The sequence below is a fragment of the Bacillus rossius genome, chromosome 1, assembly GCF_032445375.1.
Source record: "Bacillus rossius redtenbacheri isolate Brsri chromosome 1, Brsri_v3, whole genome shotgun sequence".
NCBI lineage: Eukaryota > Metazoa > Arthropoda > Insecta > Phasmatodea > Bacillidae > Bacillus > Bacillus rossius.
Genome location: NC_086330.1, coordinates 65,643,495 through 65,662,183, shown reverse-complemented (window position 1 = coordinate 65,662,183; position 18,689 = coordinate 65,643,495). Strand labels below are relative to the sequence as shown.

Sequence of the window (18,689 nt, the reverse complement as noted above, 5' to 3'; positions counted from 1 at the left end):
CAAGCCATATGTGGCCCTAAGTAGAGTAAATTCGTAAGAAGGTCTACTTATTGATGAATTAGACTGCACCAAAATTGACTGACAAACAAACAGTCAATATCGACGCTCTAAATGAAATGAACAGCTTAAGAAACATTTCGATATTTACAATGATGAATAAAAATTATGAAATAAATTAATTCTAAAAAAATAAAAAAAAACTTTTATTTAAATGCTCTAAAAACAAGAAAATAAATTAAATTGATTCAAAATCATCTTTTTATAACATTACACAACACCACTATTTTTATGAAACTAGCGACGGGTCGCCCCCAGAAGACCGTAGCGACACTAGACCGTACGCTGCCTACCTGGCCAATGGTAGTGGGGGGGCTTTCCTCACGCCAGTTAGCCAGTCATTTAGCTGTTCCTTCAACACGCCTGCGTTCACAGTCCTGACAGAACAACCACGCAAGTCAAAGTTTATGTTTTTAATGAAATTATTGATAGTATATTATATAATTTTTAATTAACTGTTGAAACGCATTTGTTTTGTCACTTAAGCTAATAGTTTAATTAAAGGTTACGGTAAGTGATGGTTTTTTAATATATCGAAATGCGATATAATTTGTATAGCTTAATAGCCCATGAATTTTAGTGTTCTACCTGAAAAAAAATAATGCAGTTTAGAAATTTGGCACAGATGTTCCTTTGGGTGTTAAAAATTGATCCTAAAAAGTCCCCATCTCTCAGATGCTGGCTTCATACATTTTTAAGGCAATAAGGGCGTAAGTGCCGAAATATGCATATCACGACTGTTGCGTGAAAAAAACTCATTCTAATATATCAAAATTTGGTCAAAATTTTAAAGTTAAGGGCCCTTAGTCCTTAATCATTCGTTTTTATTACTTTATACATGGCAAAAATTATCTTATAACCTAATTTATACTCAACTAATGGAAGTAAAATATATCACTGCTCTATACAATCACCAGTTACATCAAATTCACCACTGATAGGCAAAAATATACCTATATAAAAAAATTTCCGTTATTTTATTAGCTTTAAATCGGTTGGTCAAACATGTATATGCGATAATAATTGACTGACGTATTAAGGATTACAATGAACTACTGTACAACAATGGGTTTTTGAGCAATTTAGGTCAATATTGACTATAGCATATTACCTGAAAAAAAAATAATGTAGTCTTGAAATTTGGCACAGATGCTCCTTTGGGTATTAAAAATTGATCCTAAAAAGTCATTATCTCTCAGATGCTGACTTCATACTTTTTTAAGGCAATAAGGGTGTAAGTGCCGAAATATGCATGTCACGACTGTTGCGCGAAAAATTTTCATTCAGTTGTATCGTAACTTGTATAAGATGTGAAGTAAATAGCACTTAGTTATTTAACATCCATTATTGTTGCATAATACACAGCAAAAGTAAGAAACCTGATCTAAAATCAATTAATGGAACTACAAAATAAAAAAATAACCAGTCCATTAAAGTCCTCTTCATCAGAACGATCATTGATAAACAACATTAGTGCATGTTGCCCCACGACATTTGGTGCACATAATACCACACTGCAATCCACACTTCATCCGCACACACTCGCATTTGTGGCTGCATTCACTTTTACAGTTACATGATATCAAATTCAGGAGCTGTTCTGGAGCTGTAGGAAGGGATGTTGTTATAGGAACAAGTGTGCCACTCACACTTTTCCATCCCCACTCAACAGGATCTAATGAATGGCCCAGCCACTCTTGCACCTGTAGGTAAACCAGAAGAGAATGCTGTTCACATGCGGCACTGGTTGGTGGAAGAGAGGCTAGCTGGAAAGAAGCACTAACAGGCATCTTTGCTATCTTGCAGGTATACATATATACTCTCATTTCATCCAAAGTGGAATACTTATCATGTCCCTGATACATTGCAATTGCAAACTTTTCTCCAGCTGCAATAACTATCTTCTTGTCCGCATGTGGACATGTAAAAACATGTACTGTTCTCCGAATGGAAACATCGTTCTTGATGATGTTCCATGCTTGCTTCTTTCCCTTACCGAAGAAAGCACTGGTTGTATCTGATCCGGTCATAGCAAAGATCTTAAAAAGGTGTGAGGTAACCAATGAGAGCATTAGTGTAAACTGCAAAGTAGTTATCGATGGAGGATACCTCTTGCATGTACTTGTGTGGCCAAGACCTACTACATTTGGTCAAATATGTGAGGTTTATGTTACATTCGTCCAAAAACATTTTTCTGCGACAGCAACTGTAGTGTTTGATGGTTATGACAAGTTAACCACTAAAGAGGAAGAGCGAAGGCGGCGTTCTGCAGGGAGGTCTTCCACCGATATTTCAATAGCTGCTAACAATGTTGTTACATCGACGCAAATGGACTTTCTGAGGAATGGCCATAACAAAAATGGGCTCATCAAATTATTAGTAACTTATTTTCTAACTTCAGGTCATCACGCAATTCAGTGCTCAGGAGATGCTGATACCACTATAGCAGCTATTGCTCTTCAGTATTCAACAAGCTGTTGTGTAAAAGTAATAGCTACTTATACAGACATCCTTGCGATGTTGACTGCGAGGTTAGAAGATGCACACATTGAAATTGTCCATCCACCCTCAAGCAAGACAACAGGAAATATTCACAGTATATCAGCTATTCAGCAGGACATTGGTGAAATGAAAAACTATGTTTTGTTTTGTCATGTTATGTCAAGTTACGATACAACTGAATTAATATTTTTCGCACAGCAGTCGTGATATGCAGATTTCGACACTTACGCCCTCATTTCCTTAAAAAAGTATGAAGCCGGCATCTGAGAGATGGGGACTTTTTAGGATCAATTTTTAACACCCAAAGTAACGTCTGTGCCAAATTTAAAACCTGCATTATTTTTATTTCTGGTAAAATGCTATAGTCAATATTAACCTAAATTGCTCAAAAACCCATTGTTGTGCAGTAGTTCCTTGTAATCCCTAATATGTCAGTCAATTATTATCGCATAGGGTAGAGTGGGGGAATTCCGATCACTTAAGCAAGATTGTCCATATTATGACAATTTGTTACGGAATGGAGGTGTAAAACAGAATATATATTCTCCTATATTATGACTTGACTTGTGGGTATTAGAAATAAAGAAATTGTTATTGGTTTGGGAAAAAAATTTTTTTAATAAGTCATATGTTTGGTTGGAATTACCCCGACGTTTGGGTAATTCCGATCATTTATATTCACCAATATATTTAAATTATTTTGGACATATGGCTGTCACTTAACTAATACTTAAAGCACAAATAAATGCATAGCACACTACAAGCAAATTAATTAAAATATTTTGTGTGAAAAAAAAATTGTTCAGACAAAATAAAAATTATGTAAATTATAGCTGATAAAATCAACTCTTAAGTGATTGGTATTTATGACTTCCAATAGTCACAAATATAATTGTCTGGTGTATCAAAACCAGTGCACTCTGCATGAGCCCACTCTGAACACGAAGTGCACCTATACCAAAGTTCATTGTCATGTCCTTCATCTCCACAAAGGATGCAAAAGTCTTTGGCATTGCTTATTGTTGGTTCTATGTCATCACAAGGATCAGCAACTGCATCATCTTCTGAGGAACTTACTGGAAGTATCTTTTTATGACTGTTTCTTTTTTGGCCGGGAATCTGGGCCTAATTCTCCATGAAGTCCTTTCTTCTTTCTTATTCGAACTTTTTTTTTTGCAACAGCCCTTTTTGCCTTAGCATCTTCAAGACATTTATTTTGCGGAGTTGAAGTTAGGATCTGAGAATGCAATTTTTTCTTCTAGGCCTTGTCTTTGACTCTATTGCGACCCGAGAAATTATTTTTGGCACTGGAGCCACATCCTGGAAAGAACACGAAGGACCAGCACAACTGGAATGTGTAAAATCCATATTGGGCGAGACAATTCTGTTCCCAGAAGTTGAACTTGAAATAAAATGAGAAGTGACAGTGGTAATATTTTCAATTCCTCCTTCTATGATAGACCTATCCACTCTTGCAGGTTACTGGGAAAGAATTCCTCTTCAGAAAAAATATCTGGATCTAGAGGGAAAATTTCAGTTTTCCGAAAACCATTGACTGCCTTCTCAATTGTTGCTACCTTCATAAACGCAATGTTAAAGAGTCCTGAAAGTTCATCTGGACTGAGTTTTTCGTGGGGATGATTTACCATCCATCTTCTGCATGCTTCGTGGTAGGCCTTCTTCAGCGGTGCATAGAAAGCAACATCCAAAGGCTGCATTCAATGGGATGTTTGTGGAGGCAGAGACAGCATGATTATTCCATTGTGATGACAAAATTCATATGACTCGTGAGATATGTGGCTGGAATGGTTGTCCAGAACAAGCAATACTGGATTGTTAGGATCTGGTTTACAAAAGGCACTGAAATGTTTTAGCCATGCTAAAAATAGTTCCTCGTTTATCCAGCCTGACTTCGAACACTGATACAAAGAACCTGGGGGACCATCTGTGATTTCGGCACTTACGCCCTTATTGCCTTAAAAAAGTATGAAGCCTGCATCTGAGAGATGGGGACTTTTTAGGATCAATTTTGAACACCCAAAGGAACGTCTGTGCCAAATTTCAAACTTTTTTTTTTTTTTTTAGGTTTGCTCGATTTTTCCCCTAAAATGCCTGGGCTATAAGTTTTAAACATTATAATATGGGTGGTAAATAAACCTACACATGTGTAGATCTCATTTACTATTCACTGTTATTTAGAATGCGTTTCTATATTAACTTGCGGTAAATTATACTATCTTGTTTTTATTTGTAAAATTAACTCTGTTTATTTTTGCACCTTACATAATATACCTTTGAAACTTGTAACTTAAGTTACTTTGCCCATACGTTTATTTCAATCAGTTTTCGTGTATTTAATAAAATGTAGAAGTAACTTTTAAATACATCTTTCATTGTGTGAAAAACGCTAGGCGTTAGTTATTCGCGCGACAATTTTTCACCCAGTGTAGGCCGACTTGTTTACTTGGAAAGGAGGGCTCCCTCCCCGGCAGACTTCTCTCTCCTGCCCTGGGGGTGCCGCACAGCTAGTACGACTTTCATGCTCCATATTATGTCTGTTGTACTTTTTAACAGATTAAAGCGGCTTAGCCCACCCATTCACGTTAGTTTATACAGTTTACATTTATTTTTGATAAATGTTTCGTTGGATGCATGGTTACACGATTTGTTGATAAAGTTCTGTAAAGTTACATTTACGCCTAACAAAAGCTGTATGTTAAAATTTGTTAGAGACTTGACAATGACTGTTATTGTTGTTATTATTATTAGGTACGTATATAGTCTTAATAACAGCTTCAAATTATTATTGTTATGATTATGTATATCGTCATAATAACAGCTTCATATTCTAATGTTTAATGCATAATTATTTAAAAAAAAAAATCTTTTTGTAACAAACATTCTACAGGCGTAGGTAGTTTCGAAGTAACTATTCTTCTGGAAATATTTTTGAAACTTCTATAAAATCCTAGAGCATTTTAAGAACTTAATGTAGCTGACATAAATACCTATCTGTTCGCCAATCTTCAAAAAGGATTGGTGTAACAAATTCTCATATTACATGAAGCGAAAATATTTTGAATGTTTTTAACTTAATGTCTTAAAGATATTCATAATATGTCTACTAAGGTAGTCATTAAATTATTTTTGATTTTCAAACACTGTTTTTTATATCTTACACTAATGTCATATAATTTTTTTTCGGACAAAGGTTTAAGATAATCTTAAGATTGTTATTAATAAATTCCAACGAAATTGATACTAAAAAATTTACTTTCTTTTTAAATTTCGAACCCTGTTTTTATGTTAATAGTTAGTTTCATCAAATATTATTCAAACCAATTGTTTTAGATAAAACTTAGGAATTTTTACAATAAATTATATTTAATTTGATAGTAAAAGTATTTAAAAAAAGTAATGTATTTTTGTTTTTCTACCCTTGTTATTTCCAGCCCTTGAAGTATTGGTTTGTATTATCAAAAATTGTTTCAAACTAAAGTTTTAAGTAACATTATATGATTAACAAACAATTTGAACGGATTTGAAAGTGCACCACTAAGGGAGTTATGAATTTTTTTATTCTGCCCCTTATTTTTTTAACCCCTTGTAGCAATAGTACTTCCAATCAATTTTATTGTTTCAGACAAAGGTTTTTGATAAAAATTATAAGGTTTACCAACAACTTGAAGAATGTTATATTGTAACTAATGAGAGTTATGAGTTTTTTTTTAATTCTACCCCTTATTTTTTCAACCCCTTGCAGTAATGGATGTTCCGATCGAAAATTGTTTAGACAAAAGTTTTAGATAAAAATTATATGATTGATACACAATTCGTACGAATTCTATGTTGTACCTACGAAGGAAGTTATGATTTTTGCCACCAACCCTTGTTTTTTCAACCCCTTGAAGTTGTGGTTGGTCGTATAAAAATTTATTTCAGATGAAAGATGTACTGAATACTTTAAGGTTTCACGATAAAGGGATTTATGAGTGTACATGGTACATTATGATTTTTTTTAATTCAACGCCTTTATTTTTTCCACCCCTTGCAACAATGGTTCGACATATAAAAAATAATTTCAGACAAAAGTTTTAGATAAAAATTATAAAATTTACTAACAATTATAACGATTTTGATGGTGTACTTACTGAGGGAGTTATGAAATATATATATTTCTTAATTTTTATCGTTATTTTATTTACTACATTACTGCAATGGTTCGTCTAATCAAAAATTGTTCCAGACAAAAGTTTATATAGAAATTATAAGAAAAATACATAATTAGTACAAATTTGATGCCTTACCTACGAACACAGTTATGATTTTTTTTGTCCGCCAACCCTTGTTTTTTCAACCCCTTGGAGATACCGTCGGTCGTATCAAAAACTTATTCAGAGAAAATATTTTGGCATTACTCCTAAGAATTTTAATAAATTCAAAGGATGTGATATTTTCCATATTGCGTGATTTAGAACGATTTTTCTGTTTTTGAAAAAACCTTCCCCATTTCTACCCCTTTCTTCGGATATTGCTCATTAACGAACTCGATCGAGATTTTCCACATTTAGATTTTCTATATTAGTTTGGAATTGATTTGAGAAAAATTAGGACAGTCATCGCGTCCACAAGAAAGTGATATATATATATATATATATATATATATATATATATATATACACACACATATGTATAAATATACAAGCTTTTGAGTTGACGATGGTTTTGGGGTCTATGGACCATGAAACGAAAAAATATGTAAAAAAAATTCCGGAAGTCGCACCTTCGTAACGGCTACAATAGGTAGTACCTATTTCTTTGAAATCTACCTAAAATACGTAGGTATTAAAATTCTTCTATGCTAATGCACAAAGCTGTTTCGAATTGCTGGCTCCCTTGAGTCACGCGAGACAATTCATATGCTCCTGGGGTTCTCCTGAAACAGTAAAATCTGCAGCTGTGTACATCAATTTAATTTTACCAAAATAAATGCATTTACCAGTGGTGATTGTACTTTGTTTCTAATTTCATTTTTGGTCAATGTTACTGCAGAAAATATTCTTTCAGTTGCTGCGTATGAATGAGGCAAGCATAGCATGGCTTTAATAAACACTGTTATAGAAGGGAACATTTGGTCTCCTACAGCATTTTTCATTCCAAAAACTGTATTCCAAAAATTCATTATATTACTTCTCTACTGTAACTTATAGGTAGCTATATTGTGTGTAGGTGTTGACACTGCATTAATAATTCAATTATTAACTTAATTTGATTGTTAGGTAAAAAGTGTAGGACTATATGTATGTACAAATCCTTATTTTACTTAAGAAACACAATAAACATTTATTCAACACAACACAGTACACTATAATGACACAAGGATTTCCAACAATAAAATATTAGAATTTTTCTTCCTAAATTTATATATTAAAATTATTATTTATATGAATATAATATCACGGATGAGTCAGAAGTAGATGATGTACACCCAGGACAATACGTTGAGCACTATTAGATAGAACTCCAGTCAACAATACAATATATGAAAACAAACAGGAAATCGATTAGGAAATATTCACAACATAAAATTAGTGTTAGAAATTAAATTAATCATATATCATTTCCAGAGGTAAATACAATTTTTGGGTTATGTCAAGTGGCTTTAACTTGGTTTGTTCAAATTTCTATTACAGATGTTGTTGACAGCTTTTAAACATGAATGCATGTAGTTAATTGGCATTTAGACTGAGCATAAATAATAACAATCAAACGAAATAGTATGGTAATAAAATAAATAAATAGTACTTAAAATAAAATCTGTGTGGGTCATTGTTACCGCACACCATAAATTCGTCGTCTTTCTTCAGTGCTTCAACAGTCTTTAATAAACGCCATTCCCTATCCAGGTTATCGAAATATTTTTCTTCAATAACATTAAGAAAACATTTGGCAAGTGGCATTATACTGTGATTGTCATCTGATTTATACTTTTCTGGACTCAGCAAGGCTAAACCTTTTAGAACAGAGTCATTAAAATTTATTTGTTTTAAAACTTGGCTCCAAAATACAACATAGAAGGCCAAACAATTAACTTTCAATAGTGTTAACCTACATCACTTGGTATAACTATGCTCTTATCTAATCCCATCAAAAAGAGCTTCCACTCTCGCTCCTAGATAAACTTTGCTTATGTCTAAAACTGGCCGTTGTCAGCTGTATTTTCTTTTTCAATTGGATTATTTGAAAAATATTGATGTTTCATGTAAGATTTCATTGTCAGTTTCATTTTATATCCCACCGATGAAACCAGAACATGAAAACGATATTAGTACATTGATAATCTAAATTTAAATTAATTATTACTGTCGACAGAATAAAAGCTAGGAACAAAAAATATGACTTAATTAATGCCGAACGACCGAATTGAGTTCCTGACCTGACTCGTCGTCGTCAACTGAAAAATTAGATTCCCTTCCACTCCTGTGTGTGTTTGAATAACACTTAATAATAAAACAATTTAGTGTAAACATAATATTATATTCAAGGCAAAAAACTCGAAAAAGTACTAGCTGGGGACACCCTGATTGTGTCTGAGAGTTGGCGTACTTATGTTGTTCTTCTCCTGGTCACGTTCCCTTTCCCCTCTAGCTACCGGCCAATGGCAGCGAGGGGGCGGGGCTAGCAGTGATTCTGACACACTTTTCTCTGATACGGTCTAATGACTATACGGTCAAGCGGTGTCGCCCCACTAGCGACCTTCCCCTACCCTGCTTCGGGTACTGTTGTGTATAGCCTTTTGTAACAAAAAATTAATTAACTGATAATAAATACCACATTAAAATCAGTTGCATTTTTCAGAAGAAGTAAGCGGAAATAAAAACAAACGCGTACAGCGACACTGTTTTATAGATATTTTATAGAGATAAAAGCTTCCTTGAGTAGATAAACAAGAATAAATGGTAAATACACCTACACTACATAATTAAATCACTACACCCGTGCGAAGCAGGGCAGGATAGCTAGTAATTCCACAAAAAACGTTTCAGTAACAGTAAGTAGTAGGTTACTGACGAACAGTAGGTAGTAGGTTACTGAGAGTAACAGTAGGTAAGAAGCAACTTCTGCTGCTGCCCTGAAGATGGAGGCTGCAACGCACTCCGAAACGTCAGAAAGAACTTCCATTGTGACGCGGCTAGAACCCAGAAGACAAGAACATTTATTAAAATGTTTCTAGTTGATTTGATTACTTAATGTATTTAAGTAAATTCTTGCTTATTGCCATAATGTTCCTGATTTGTTATGAAGTCGCTTGAAGTCTCGATTATCAGTGACTCCGACATCTTATCATGTTTATCATCGGCCAAACATTATTACATTTGCAAGAGGAATTACCTCACAAAATGTGCCAGCCAATTTCAAACTTACCATACATAGTTTATCAAATACAGACACAAATGCAGACTTATTAGTACCTATAAATAAACACATGATCTTTATACAAGCATTCATTTTTCAATTATTGTTTTTATACATTCTAGATAAAATGGCTTCTTACATTAAGTACTGGTTGAAATACACTCAGCCGAGTTAACACTGATATTGCAATTATCTTTTATTTAAATGTAAATACGAATAATGTTAAAGGAATATATCGCACATATCTATCGAATATTGGATTATTTCATATATACAATTTTGAGACTGAATCTCTCCCCACACAGTGCTGAAATAGCAAGTTAGAACACATCAAACGTATACTTAGTGCAAAATGAAACCTTTCTTACAAGCAGAAACACTTTCCCAAAATGTACATGTTAATAATTTATGCAAAACTTGATACAACGATTTTATCTTTAGTGAAATTCTATCACATGCAATGTAGTAAGCACATAACTAATAAGTTACACTATCGCACTGAAAATGTATGTATGTAGTTAAGAACTGAACAATGCATAAAATGACATACCCAAAAACAATACAGCTATATCATGCGTTTGTACTAAAGAATCAAATGCAAACGTCTTGTAAAATTCAGGTGAGTGTAACATGTGGTATATTTATAATGACTTACATGAGACGATTTCATTATGAATAGTGATAAATCATATTCAAAAACACAAATTTCTTCTTGTCTTCTTTGATTCGGGTTCATCATTGTTGGCAATAGCTTGTACACTTTTATTTCTTCTGGAATTTGATGGTTTCTTGACACTAAGTTTGTGTTGTCTTGCAGCAAATTCGTTCATAGCCTTCCTTTGTAATATAGTCAGGATCTCGTATGGGCAACGACCGCGGTCGTCGCGGGTCTACAAGTTCTGGCAGCATACAGTTTAAGTAAAACTTTGTCAATTGCTGATCCATTTGATCCTTCCAGAACAGATAATCTCTGTCAATACGTGTGGTTTTAATTCCATTTGGAGTCCAGAGCCCGAAGATGCAGTAATTACGCCTTGTCACATGAAGTTGCCCTTGAACTTGGTAGAAAAAATGGTGATTCTTATTAATGTCTTTAACAGTTTTTTTTTGTCTCGAGATATGTTCCAAAATGTGCATTTCCTTTTAAGAATTAACTCATCAGGACTTAGAACTTCTGGCTTTACTCCAGAAGATGGACATTTTACTTCCACGATACGATCTCTTTCAATCAGTCCATCTGGGCTGGCCCCTAGAAATTGTATTTCTTCATCAACAAACAGTCCACATGCCTTTACTTGTACATCACAAGTCTCTTCCAGCTTTTTCACTACCTCTTTTTCGTGATCTCTAATCCATATCATAGCATCTGTATCGAAATCCTCATACAACAATGTAGCCACCAATTTTTGGCATGAAGTATGTGGTTTACGCCTACAAATAGTGCCAAAATTAGAAGCTGTCAACAATTTTCTCCTAGTTTATTTCCACAGGCCGCACTCCCTTTGTGAAAGGGTACCATTCTGCAGTTTCTAACGCTCTTCAAATGTAGAGGGTAAGGATTTAAAAAATCCTTCCTTAGCTAGGTTGTAACCTTCGTAAGTCATGTCTGGTTTTTGAGATTGGGGACTTTCAAAGGGAAACCTTGAGGATTTAGAGCTGTAGGTGGTAATCTTGCGCACATACTGGGTTATTAACATTTTGAGATTACAAGTGAATATAATGTCATATGTTGAGCGGACATAGGACTGAATTGTATATTTAGTTGTGAAGCCCTTTCATAGCAAACATTATATAAAAGCTATATTCAAGTTAAAATCTCTTAAATATGCTTTTATGGTATTAAAATGACATTAATTTGTGTAGCATAGGGTAGTAACATGTTATTATTATTGGTGACTGTAAGATATGGATGGACGCTGTGATAGTGTGAGTATGCGGAATTCCCCCGACCTCATATAAATATTTACTACACCTTCACGGTTGTACTGAAATAAGCTAAATGAGTATAGTTTCAGGTACATTGCGTATATATTACATTGATTTATAAGTTCTTTATTTATATTTAGCTCTCCGACTATTCCACGTTTTCCTTGTTTTTTTCGATGATGGACACAATGATTCAGCCACCTTGAAATAATTTTTTCTGTGTTTTGTTTTCAGATAGAATTCCTGAATAACTTTTCATTGAAAACCAAATTTTTTAACAGCCATTTGCTCTGATTTTTGTAATGACTCCCAACATAGATATTGGTGGAAAGTGTGTCTCATTTTGTACATGTACACATGAGCATGTGTGTGTTCCCTATCTCTCTCTAAAGCTATCATGTGTACATAATGGGAGTGCGTCGTTTGCCCTACAGGCGTTTGCCCTAAACGCATTTTCAAAGCAAATTCTCGCAGTCCTCATTCCAAACAGGCGTTTGCCCTAAAAGCGTTTGCCCTAAAGGCGTTTGTCCTAAAGTCGTTTGCCCTACAGGTGTTTGCCCTACAGGCGTTTGCCCTAAAGGCGTTTGCACAAAATGTTTGATAATCACATTCGGACCAAGCTCCGGCATTTGCCCTAAAGGCGTTTGCCCTAAAATAAGTTTTTCGACAGTCGTTTGCCCTACAGGCGTTTGCCCTACAGGCGTTTGCCCTACAGGCGTTTGCCCTAAAAGTTTGCGAATTTTCAATAATCCGAAAATAAATGCTTGCCGGCGTTTGCCCTACAGTCGTTTGCCCTAAAGGCATTTGCCCTAAAGTCGTTTGCCCTACAGGAGTTTGTCCTACGAACCTTTTCGAAGATAGATGTCCTTAACGTTTGTCGCCCCTGTTGACAAATATTGGAACCATTCTCCAAATGAGTACAAAGTACAAAATTCAAAAATTAGATGGCAGCACATACGGTTTGCTTTCCCAAAGTTGAAGTCTAAGAATGCAGCTGGTAATTGAACCTTACAACAGATGGTGCGCCAATCTCAGTGACTGGATTGTGTTTTTTAAATCATTTTTTAACACAGAGGTTGATCATGTAATATGTTCCATGGTGGGGGGGGGGGAGTGTTAACTAGCGAACCAATTAACTTAGTTTAATATTGCTGCTATATATAAAAACAAGCGTTAACGAAAGTAGCTTACAAAATTTTATTATCCTTGCCTGCTGGAATTTTCACTTAAAGTTGTCCTAAAAAACGATGACCCTAAAATAATTTAAGGCAGAGGATTATGCATATGCATTTATAAAAACATTTTTAGTGTTTAAAAGTTACTGTTAAAATAGCCTCCGAGACTTTCATGCCTATTTTCAATTTTTATATAATATGTGCCTAACTGAATCTGTCGTTTTATTAATATGTTTGTAGAATGCGGTGAAAATACTTCCATCGAGAGAGTGCATATTTTGCTAATTCGCCCAGATCATCTATAGCTTAACCCCTAATAAGTTTTATGGGAACAAGTGAAGTAGGTATAATAAAAGACTGATTTAATGTGTGACAGCCAATGAAATGTACAACTTTTCAAAATGCATTTAATCATATCATCCATATTGCCACAATATTTGAATGAATGTCATAGGTATGAGTGTAAACTAGGAACGATTTTGATATGTCGTGGAATGTACAATAATGAATTACGTAAAAGTATAATACACAAAGAAAGATCATTAAATATAACTCTGTTTCATATGCTAATGAATCAGCATATTCGCAAAAAAAAAAAAGTGCAATTTTAGTTAACATATTTTCAAAACAATTAAACAAACAGAATTTACTGGAAAATATGTTATTCATAACTTAGTAGGAGCAAGTGACGTCTATTCACCATCACCTATGTTTAATAAATAAATACGTTATTTGTTATTTTTGTTTTGTCTCATTGCTATGTACATGCTGTGCTGAAAGACTATTACTTCTAGATTTCAATGACAGTTTTTCTTGAGCGCGCGGTGTATGCCATGTCTACGTGTCGTCTTTGAAATCGTACAAATGACTTGTAGTTTTTATTAGTTTAGTTTCATATTTTGACATGGTTAATGAATCAAAACAAAACATCAATTTGTATACAACCTCAGTACACATAACATGGTAATTGTATGGTTTCTCAGCCGTATTTATAGTTATATGCGATTACGTAATGGAAAAGGTGTTTTCGTGTATGCTGCTGAAAGAATTCACTCCTTAAAATTTTATTTATGTGCTATGTGATAAATGCCCCATTGTGATACTTATGTAGGCCCTACCCAGCAGCCTAGTATCGTGAGCTGGGGCGGTTTAGCATTGAGCTTGAAACCATTGTCAACAAATCCCACTCGCAGAAAGCAGTTTTTATTTCGTTCTTATTCATGGACACTATTACTAAAATTATTTATTACCGCGAATTGTAATTTTTTTATAAGTATACATAAAGGTTTTTAATTTTTTAATAAGACATTTTTTTGTGACATATATCTCAAAGAAAACAAAACCAGTAATTCGGTAGAATTCTATACGAGCCTCGTTGCCAAATTTAATGGACGCAAAATAATAAATTACCTACACATAGACACAGCGTAAATGTTACATGGCAGGACAAGATTCAAGAAAGGTTTAGCTTGGGAGAAGAGTCCTTTAAAAAAAATGTCAGGTAGGAGCCCTGGTTCAATACACAAGAAAGTCATTCGTAAAAAGATTCGACACTGCACAACTCGGCGTAAACTGGCTTACCAAGAAGATAGTCGGATGAAACTAAAACGGCGTGAACTCCAATCGACTAAACCAAATGTTATCTATGGATCCTCATCAGGGCAAGCTACGGATGTACAAGGGTGTGATCTTCCTGAAAATGAACTATTAAGTAAGTGTGAACATTACATCGCGTCACTGCAAGTCACTTTGGAAGAAGGAAGGAATATTGTGTAACAAACAAATATGCATACAATCCCGCAAGGAAAGTCGTTCTGTGTGCGGTGGACTAAAGTCACATTATTATTATTGAGAAATACCATTACATATCTTCATTATTTTATTTTGGGAATATAAGTGGAATCCACTATGGGAATATGGGAAATATTAAGGATAAATTCAGGGTTTTCTTTCGCTTAAAACAGAGCGAACAGCCAACTCTGGAAAGGCAGCCCATCAGAATATTACGAACTGTATGCGTACAAAGAAAAACCTGAAAGGCGGCCTTTCCGATGGGGCACAATTCAGGGTTTTCTTTCGCTTAAAAGAAAGCGAACAGCCAACTCTGGAAAGGCAGCCCATCAGGATTTTACGAACTGTATGCGTACAAAGAAAAAACCTGAAAGGCGGCCTTTCCGATGGGGCACAATTCAGGGTTTTCTTTCGCTTAAAACAGAGCGAACAGCCAACTCTGGAAAGGCAACCCATCAGGATTTTACGAACTGTATGCGTACAAGGAAAAACCTGAAAGGCGGCCTTTCCGATGGGGCGAAATTCAGGGTTTTCTTTCGCTTAAAACAGAGCGAACAGCCAACTCTGGAAATGCAGCCCATCAGGATTTTACGAACTGTATGCGTACAAGGAAAAACCTGAAAGGCGGCCTTTCCGATGGGGCGAAATTCATGGTTTTCTTTCGCTTAAAACAGAGCGAACAGCCAACTCTGGAAAGGCAGCCCATCAGGATTTTACGAACTGTATGCGTACAAGGAAAAATCTGAAAGGCGGCCTTTCTGATGGGGCGAAATTCAGGGTTTTCTTTCGCTTAAAACAGAGCGAACAGCCAACTCTGGAAAGGCAGCCCATCAGGATTATACAAACTGTATGCGTACAAGGAAAAAACCTGAAAGGCGGCCTTTCCGATGGGGCGAAATTCAGTGCCCACAACGATCTAACGAAAACTAAAAATTTCTGAAAGGGAGCCTTTCCGATGGGGCACAATTCAGGGTTTTCTTTCGCTTAAAACAAGGCGAACAGCCAACTCTGGAAAGGCAGCCCATCAGGATTTTACGGACTGTATGCGTACAAGGAAAAAACCTGAAAGGCGGCCTCTCCGATGGGGCACAATTCAGGGTTTTCTTTCGCTTAAAACAAGGCGAACAGCCAACTCTGGAAAGGCAGCCCATCAGGATTTTACGGACTGTATGCGTACAAGGAAAAAACCTGAAAGGCGGCCTTTCCGATGGGGCACAATTCAGGGTTTTCTTTCGCTTAAAGCAAAGCGAACAGCCAACTCTGGAAAGGCAGCCTATCAGGATTTAAATAATTGTGTGTGTGCTCGAAAAAATCTGAAAGGCGCCCTTTCCAATGGCTGTAGGTATTTCATTGGCTCAGAGTCTTTCAGATAAACTGTGAACCAATCACAAAAGGAATTTAATATTGCATATGTTTGGATTCTAGCATAAAAATCTGCGAATTTTTCTGGTATCTACTAATAAACCACTAAAGATATATACAATTTTTTTGTCAACCAAATAATTTGTGTGTTCTAAAACGAATATATATACACACATACATACACACACATATATAATATATAGGGGCAGCTAAAAGACTGTGTTTAAATGCATCATGAATATACGAATATGTATATCTCAGGTTAAAACAATATATAACTCGGTTGTGCATCCAATGGGGTTTTTCTGTTCGGTTCATTTCATGGATAGTGATGTAAATTCCAGTCTAAAATCAGTACAATATGACTCAGACAGTACTTATGAGAGTTTTCTAATACGTGTAGCACAGATGTTCTTATTAACTTTTGATTTTTATCATATGTTGCATTACTAATATTTGCCCTGCTAAGCAATATTGTGTTAATGAAATTAAGTAGTATCTATGACGCATGAAATCAGTGCATCTTAATTGTCCAGTACAGTTGCAATACGCTTAACCCTCAAATGACTATTTGGCTCTGTCAAAGAACTTATCAAAAATATATTTTATATGAACTCACATTTCCATTGTGATATTACGAAGAAAAAAATAACTTTGCACACATATGCAGTATTCTTGACGATATATTTGTGTGATTGTTAAAAATAAAGACTTTGATCAGTGCGGCTTACCAGCCAATCAGCAGCCGGTGTTTCCACTGAAATTATTGTTGAACGAACAATCAGAAATTATTCTTCTCTACAAGGGTGTTCCATGACTGATTAATGAGTATGTGAAGCTCGGATAATATCTGATAGTGCTAGCTGGAAATAGCACCATCTTTATGTCTGCAGATGCTATTTAGAACAATATAAGTGTATTAATTTAGTGTGTTAGGACGATACATGCAAAAGTATCTTGTTTATGAATGAATTATATAAGAATGTTACGACACTGGTATACTCCTATACACACGTAAATATTCCAGTTTTCTTTGAACCGTTTATACGCCTAATGTGTTATCTGACAACAATATAAACCATTTAACTGAAATAAACTACATAATTAACGTAACACATACTGAGTCAGTTACGTAACACAACTAATACAAGAGAACTGTTTAGCGGTAAAATTCTGAATACCGATTTGAACTTACTCTCAGGCCTAGTGGTACTGTTTTAAAATGTCACACTTGCTCCCCACTATTCAAGGTAGCCGCAACGAACCACTATTTTATGAATCTGCGTAATAAAAAAACAAAAGTTTGGTGATATTGTTGATTATTAATCGGAAAATAGATCCAGTTACAGACATCTTCTACATTGCATATGCCCTTTATATTACTTGTAAAGAAAAACAAAAGTTTTACCAAAGCCGCTAAAAAACCCTTTTTGAAAAACTATCAGATATTTATATGACTTGGTATTTATTTGAGTGAAATATTCTAAACAGAGAGAGAGAAAACAGTAAACATTGCGTTCCATTTTGATGCGTGTTTCTACTTACCCAAAGAGTATTTATTATTGTAATTTGGCATTTTCATATTCAAATAAAAAATTTTGAAATTTTTTTTATAACAACTTATTTTTTTATCACTTGTTCTATTTACTTGGTCATACTGTATGCACATCTATAACCGATCTCTAACAAACACAAACACTTTTCTATCTGCACCATATCAGTAAGCTACAAAGTGTAGCAACGGTAATATTATAAAGTTAGTAAAAGAGCACTTCAGTCAGTTATATACCACCCTTGTAGAGAAAACTTTATGATAGTTCGTTCAAAATTATTTATGCTGAAAAGTTGGCTGCTGATTGGCTGACAAGCCACACTTATTAACGTCTGTATTTGCAACTATTACGCAACTATGCCATCAACATTACTGCATATGTGTGAAAATAACTTTTTTTATCATAAAAGCACACTGAAAATATAACAGTTATTTTAAAATGCTGTCTAATAAGTCCGTTGTCTAAGTTTCAACTGTATTGGACAAGGTTGATGCACAGAATTAGTGCATTATAGATACGACTTAAGTTCATTGACCCAGATTTTGTATAGTAGGTATAACATTAAATAATTCAACACTCATTAAAGATAAAATGTCAAATTTAAAAAAAATCTGTGCTGCATGTTTTAGCAATAGAGGACACGTTGGACTTACCTAATATTGCACAACTGGGCCTCAAAGATGGAATACTTTTTTTAATGTTCTCATAAAACGAAATTTTATTTTATATAAACATTAATGTTTGTGTGTTTGTCTTCTATGCGTTTGCGCATCATTTTTCCGATTGAGTTGAAAATTTAAACACCTGACCACCGAAACACGAGGAAGGTTACTGTCTAGGTGAGATTTCGATAAAGTTAACCCTTAAAGCAGAATTTAATTATTTTTGATAAAATTTTGTCATTTTA

The 18,689-nt window shown here is 34.7% G+C and overlaps 1 protein-coding gene across 1 annotated transcript in view; it reads left to right on the top strand.

Moving 5' to 3' along the window:
- The window catches only part of LOC134536927 (limbic system-associated membrane protein-like), a 1,114,650-nt gene that overhangs the window by 112,092 nt on the left and 983,869 nt on the right, over window positions 1-18,689 (top strand). The window lies entirely within an intron of this gene.